The sequence below is a fragment of the Oncorhynchus gorbuscha genome, linkage group LG15, assembly GCF_021184085.1.
Source record: "Oncorhynchus gorbuscha isolate QuinsamMale2020 ecotype Even-year linkage group LG15, OgorEven_v1.0, whole genome shotgun sequence".
Taxonomy (NCBI): Eukaryota; Metazoa; Chordata; class Actinopteri; order Salmoniformes; family Salmonidae; genus Oncorhynchus; species Oncorhynchus gorbuscha.
In genome coordinates this window covers 74,214,574-74,220,468 of record NC_060187.1, presented here as the reverse complement: position 1 = coordinate 74,220,468, position 5,895 = coordinate 74,214,574, and positions in this window count along the sequence as shown.

Here is a 5,895-nt window from a genome sequence, read left to right as displayed (position 1 = left end):
CCTGTTCACTTCCCTTTCCTGTATTGTATAACTCACAAAGAAAACAGATGGTCAGTAGTTCCAGCATGTTCTTTACTCAGAAAACAGACTGACAACATGTTTTAGTAGAAAGTTATTTTAAGCTTCTTAGTGGCTTTTCATTGTACAATTTACAATTTAAATGAGCAAAACTCTGGATTATGCCATATAGTGTACCAGCTCTGTGTCCATATGGCATATCGTGAAGTATTCACGTTGAGACCAAGCATAGCAGAACACATTTAATGTAAAAATAGTCATAATCCATGATATAGAAGAGCCATATACAGAACATAAGTAATGCTAGTCCAAATTGAATGATTGGAGAATGTGTGGGCTGTTGAAACCTACAGTACAAGTAGAACAGCAAGATGACACTTTTAGTGCAGGTCTAGTTATTCTAAAACACACTCAGATGCATAGACATAGGAATGGATGAGATATAGAGCATTGTCGAAACACTTCGCTGCTGTACACTACAAACTGTTAATGATCCTGAGCAAACAGAATGTACAGGGTTTATCAGCATTGATTATGAGTACTGATGAAGACGTGTGCTTAACTAAAAGACTAAACTATCATTTGAATATTGATTTTACAATAGGACATTTCATAACAATATAATAATACACCAAGCTACTTTTCAAAGAAAATAATTTTTGGGAAGACATTTGCATAACGTATTGCTGTGCAGAGGACACATCATCCCTGAAATGCATCTAGCTCATCAAACAAAATCTGCTGGTTGATACATTTTCCTATTTTCATCAAAAGACAGAATGCACAACAGTTTTTTGGGAGAGGGGGTGGTGTAAGTACTTTTGTATAATAAGTTAAGGCTCTTGGGGAGCCATGTCTGACAGTGTCAAGGATTGGCTGAACTCGATAGTGCTTTCTCTTGACAAAAAAATAAAGATTAGATGAAAAAAATGGGCCTAGAGAAACTTTTGCACAGCTGAAAAAGCCCATGGAGCTCTTTTGAAAATCCAATATTTTTTCCCAATATTTGAACATTTCATACCCTTTTCAGTGTAAGGCCTGGAAGAAATAAATGGAGGACAATCAGTTTTGATGCATTCACAATAGCAATGCTTTGTGGCTTTGAAGGAGCATAATGCCACTGAGATGTGCAAGTGTAGCTGAATGTACAGAGCATTACACAGGTCAAACCAATTCTTTTAGGATTTTTGCACTTTGTTTGGTTCATGGCTTATTCAACATGCTTGCTTGAACGGTTCTTAGATGTTCTTTGTATCGTGAACAAGAAAAACTGTTCTATGCAAACCTCATCTTATAGCGAGACTAGTCGCAGACTCGTAACCACAACATCTGCTTTGCAGGTGAAGGGTATTTCTCATGCTATTTCTGAGTAGGGAAAAAGGCTTTCTTGAATGTGACTGTGGTCAGTAAACAAAGGGTAAGTGAAAGTTGTTTTGTTCTTTTAAATGTATGTCAAATTATTCTCCTTTTGAAATGCTGTCAGAGCTAGACTACATCTAAGAAATGCTTACTGGGCTAGTTGTGATGCTTCAATCAAACCCCACAAACACCTGCAGAGTGCAGACACACATATACCACACCGTATGCATTTAGAATCTGTTTCTCACTATTAGCAGCACCAGCTAATAATTGAATTTCATCAACTTAAACAGATTGGGACAATTATGATTGAGTGAACCAGATAACACAAAATGAAATGGAGGCGCTAATTACACAGGTGTTTCTGTACAGCCTGGAGCCAAGCCCATCCCCAGCTGATGACATCACAGCGGTAAGGTTGAGTGGAGAAAGACAGTGCGCATGCTGTTTAGACAGACCCAGTTATTTCAACACGACTTGATTGTGGGTGTAATTCACACACACTCACAACAACCCTTGTTCCCTCATGATATCGCAACAAATGAATAGCCCTGTCATGCCGAAGCACATAATGTCCACCTCCCCCTCTCCTCTGACCCCTGCCAAAAAATATCCTTTCTCTGTAATGCAGAGTAAGAAATAAGCCAGCCAGCACCTCGGCCCTAAAGCTTTTGTTCACGGGGCACGATTGATTTCCATTTAAATGAAAGTAGAGCCAGGGAGCGATGGTGGAGCGGCCCTGTACTCAGTATGAATGAAACATGGGCATGGTGGGTATTTCCCCACTCACATCCCACCCTACCTACCCCCACACTTTATTTTATCCTCTCTATCCCCCGGTCCCCGGTCTCCGGTCCCCGTCCCCGTCCCCATCCCCATCCCCGTCCCCATCCCCGTACTATAAACCATTCAAATCAGACTTTCCTCAGCCATCCGAGAGCAATTTACAATCGGTGATGTGGTTGACGTTTTGAACAAAAGCATTTTAAAAAAAAAGAGAACGGGGCGAGTTGAAAAGAAAACATCATTCACTAAAGTTGATTAATTCTCCACCTCAAGTGAATGTTCAAACAGACCTGACTGGCTTTTTCCACCCATTTCTTTTCCCTTTTTCCCCTTCAGAGGTTGAGAAGATGGGAGAGCTTTATCTTTCAACTGTATTTTCTGTTGTCACTAAGAGGCCAAGGACAGGATATGTCACAGAGTTGAATGGGGAAATTTAGAGAGGACTGGGTTGGTTTAGGGTGGATTAAACTTGTTTTTCTCATGCAAAAAAAAGCCTGTTCTGAATGCACCAAATCAACTCTGAATACAGTTTAGTTTGGCATCGGAGCGGAGAAACCTGTCGGAACAATTACAAATGACTTTTAGCAATACTTGTTTTTCTTGAAAAATATGCCATTGGACAAAAGGTTATTTGTCACATTTGGTCACATTCATTGGCTTCAGGGTTTATCAATAGAATCCAATGACAAAACTTTGATTCCAAATGTTGCTATGTGTCCCATGCATAAAGGCATAATCTGTAGTTGAAACAATAAAGCGTTCTCTACCTATTTTGGTAAAAAACTGAGGCATGGGGCCGGAGAAATATAACCATTCTCAAATTCATAGGCTATGAGCTATGGATGCAAGGACTGACTATCCGTGATATCAAAATCATAGTTTTAACCATGTTTTGAGGCTATATAGCATTTGTTTAAACATACTTTGTTTGCTAACATTGGCATAAAACAAGCTTATGTTTTGGGTTCTGATGGGGCACGACAGTTGAACTAAGCTGAGGCATATATATTATTCAAGAATCAATGAGTACATCCAGAAATGGATTTAGCAACTGCAGAATGCCCTTTTAAATATACGCACATACTTTGGGATACGTGGCACAAAAATGAACGAGAGACCAAATATAGGAAACTAAGTTACACTGGCTTTGGAGGGGACCCATGACACAGTAACAGATGGTCCCAGAGAGGAGAGCAGTCTGGGGTGGAAAGTGTTCCCTTCCTGAGTCAAAGGTCAGTGTGTTGTAGAGCTCCTCCCCTGCAGGTGTCCAATGGGACTGGAGCTCATCTTGTGGTTAGACCGTTCCTTTCATTCCCTGTTCTGCAGGCACTGAGTAGATCCTGAAGAAAGGAGAGAAGAGAAGAGTGAGAGAGGAAAATGTACTATACCAATCCAAAAAACTGGTGGGACTTTACACATCTGAAATATTATTAATTCACTACTATAAAATATTAAAAACATACGACAGTGATATTTAATTCCTTGTTAAGAGTTTATGGGGGATATATCAATTTAGAAACATTGGATGTCCTTGGGAAATGTACAGACTACAGCATATAAACATTACAGGTTTTGGAGAATTGGGGATTACAATTTTTGAGATCCTTCCCATAAAACAGCCTGTTCACGTTCGCACATGGAAAGCAGGTAGCTACAATCCTTGTTTGTGGGAATCCAGGAAATGCATGTCGGTTTATAGCGCGCTGCAGGGGTTTGGCGTGCTACATGGCGACTGCATTACCTCCACACATCCCCTCCCCAGGTGGGACTTATGGCCTTGGCAAGTCTCCCTGTTGATCCAACAAGCCGAGGGTTGCTGTGTGAATAAGCCTCTTTTCAGCACACCTATCATTCAACACACAACACAGCCAGAGCTAACTGCAGCCCTAGGAGCCAAGCGTTAATCCTGCAGAGGATTTTAACCCCTTTCTCTTTCTAAGCCTGCATCATCAGATCTATAGCGCAGAGGTGGCTACGTGCTAGGTAAACTCTCTAACCTCTATCGTTGGCTAGGTCACGTAGCATCTAGCATGGGACAAAGGAAACTGATTACTCTGCAGAACGCTAGGGCACAGCACTCAGCACAGTTACACAACCCCAAAGACAGACCCAGAGAAAGAAAGAAAAAAGAAAGAAAGAGACAGGTAGAGCTCTCAGTTACCCCCCCCCCCTTCCTCCCTCAGAGGCCCCAGGAGAATGACTAACTGACTATATCTCACTGTCTGTTCAACTGGTTCAGGCTGTTCTCTGTGCTCTGATTGTTGTTGTCAGATAATGTCATCATACCATAGAGACAGAGCTGGGATTTACTGCTCACTGTGCAATGTGCTTCATACACTAGATTTCTATAGATGTGTTATTCCTGCTCTGGGCTCTGGGAGCAGGCTGGGTCTTGCCCTGTAGGGGTCATGAAGGGCAGACCGTTCTCTCTGGGTTATTGTTAACAGTTGACAGGGTGGGGCGAGGTAGAGCAGTGGAGTGGGCTGGATGGCTTCAGGCTGTGCAGGTAATTGCAGCACAAGTCCAGACGGGCTCGACGGCTCAGCGGCTGGGTGGATCTGCTCCTCCTGATTGAGTTTCGCAACCTCAGCAAGAGTTTTTCAGGTTTTACATGGCGCTGGCATGATGCCGTAGCAGAGCGTGTTGCCAACCAGCGGTGTGGTGGATGGACTGACTGTTACTCACTCGACTGGTTCTGTCGCTTCCTTCCAGTCGGGCAGGCGGGGGACTAAGTGGAACATCTCTGAGAGACACTGATTTCTATTATGTATTTTATCTAAAAGGCCTGTTCCTCTTAGGGAAAGTAAACATTCCGAGGGGAATAACATGGAGAGACAAGGCAGAGTGACTTACAGTTCAACATGATTTAAAAACTCTAATTTAACTCCATTTCCATAACTGCTCAATGGAATCCCCATGGACAAAAATTGCAGCCCTGATGGTTTTATCAGGAAGATGCTGTCAGTGGAGGAATTAGGGGTACTAGGTTACACTGAGACAAAATATGCACAACATATTGTAAGACTTTCAGTCAAACAGAGTGAATGGAGACGTGTGGCCTTACCCCTGTGGTCGGTTGTGCATGCGGCGCCGGACCAGCACTATGGCTGAAACCAAACACAAAAGGGAAAAGGTCACCACATTTCCTCCTTGCCGCAAGAGAATAGTTCACATTTGCTTAAGTATTAGAACTTACATGACACCCTGGATGTGGAGTAAATCAGGTCAAAGTACCTGACTCAGTGGCCTAACAGCCGTAGGCCTGCAAACTCACTGACTTCAACAAACCACTTTTCTAAAGGTTGCTACATCTGGTCCCTGATCAAACCATCAGTAATAATGTGCCAGAAACACGCCCTGTAATGTGTTGTGAGGTGTGAAAAGAGGTCTGCCAGTCAGGTAGCGTGTATATCTGGTCTGATATTGTCTCAGTCTTGTCTTGACCTTTAATCCTTACCTACTATCACTGCGATGGACAGTGCCACCACACTCACGGCTACGATGATGACAATGGTAGTAAATCCATCTGAGAGCAGATAACACACCACAAGTTGAGTTGATGGTTGCAACACACTGGGACGAAATTAACATACAAACTTAATTTACACAATTATTTTAGCATGACATGGCTAATGTTCATACAAACCAAGAAGTATGACTTTGCTAAAATATTTACTTTTAAATGGATTTATTGCACATTGAAATTACAGTTCGTCAAGTAAGAAGGTATTT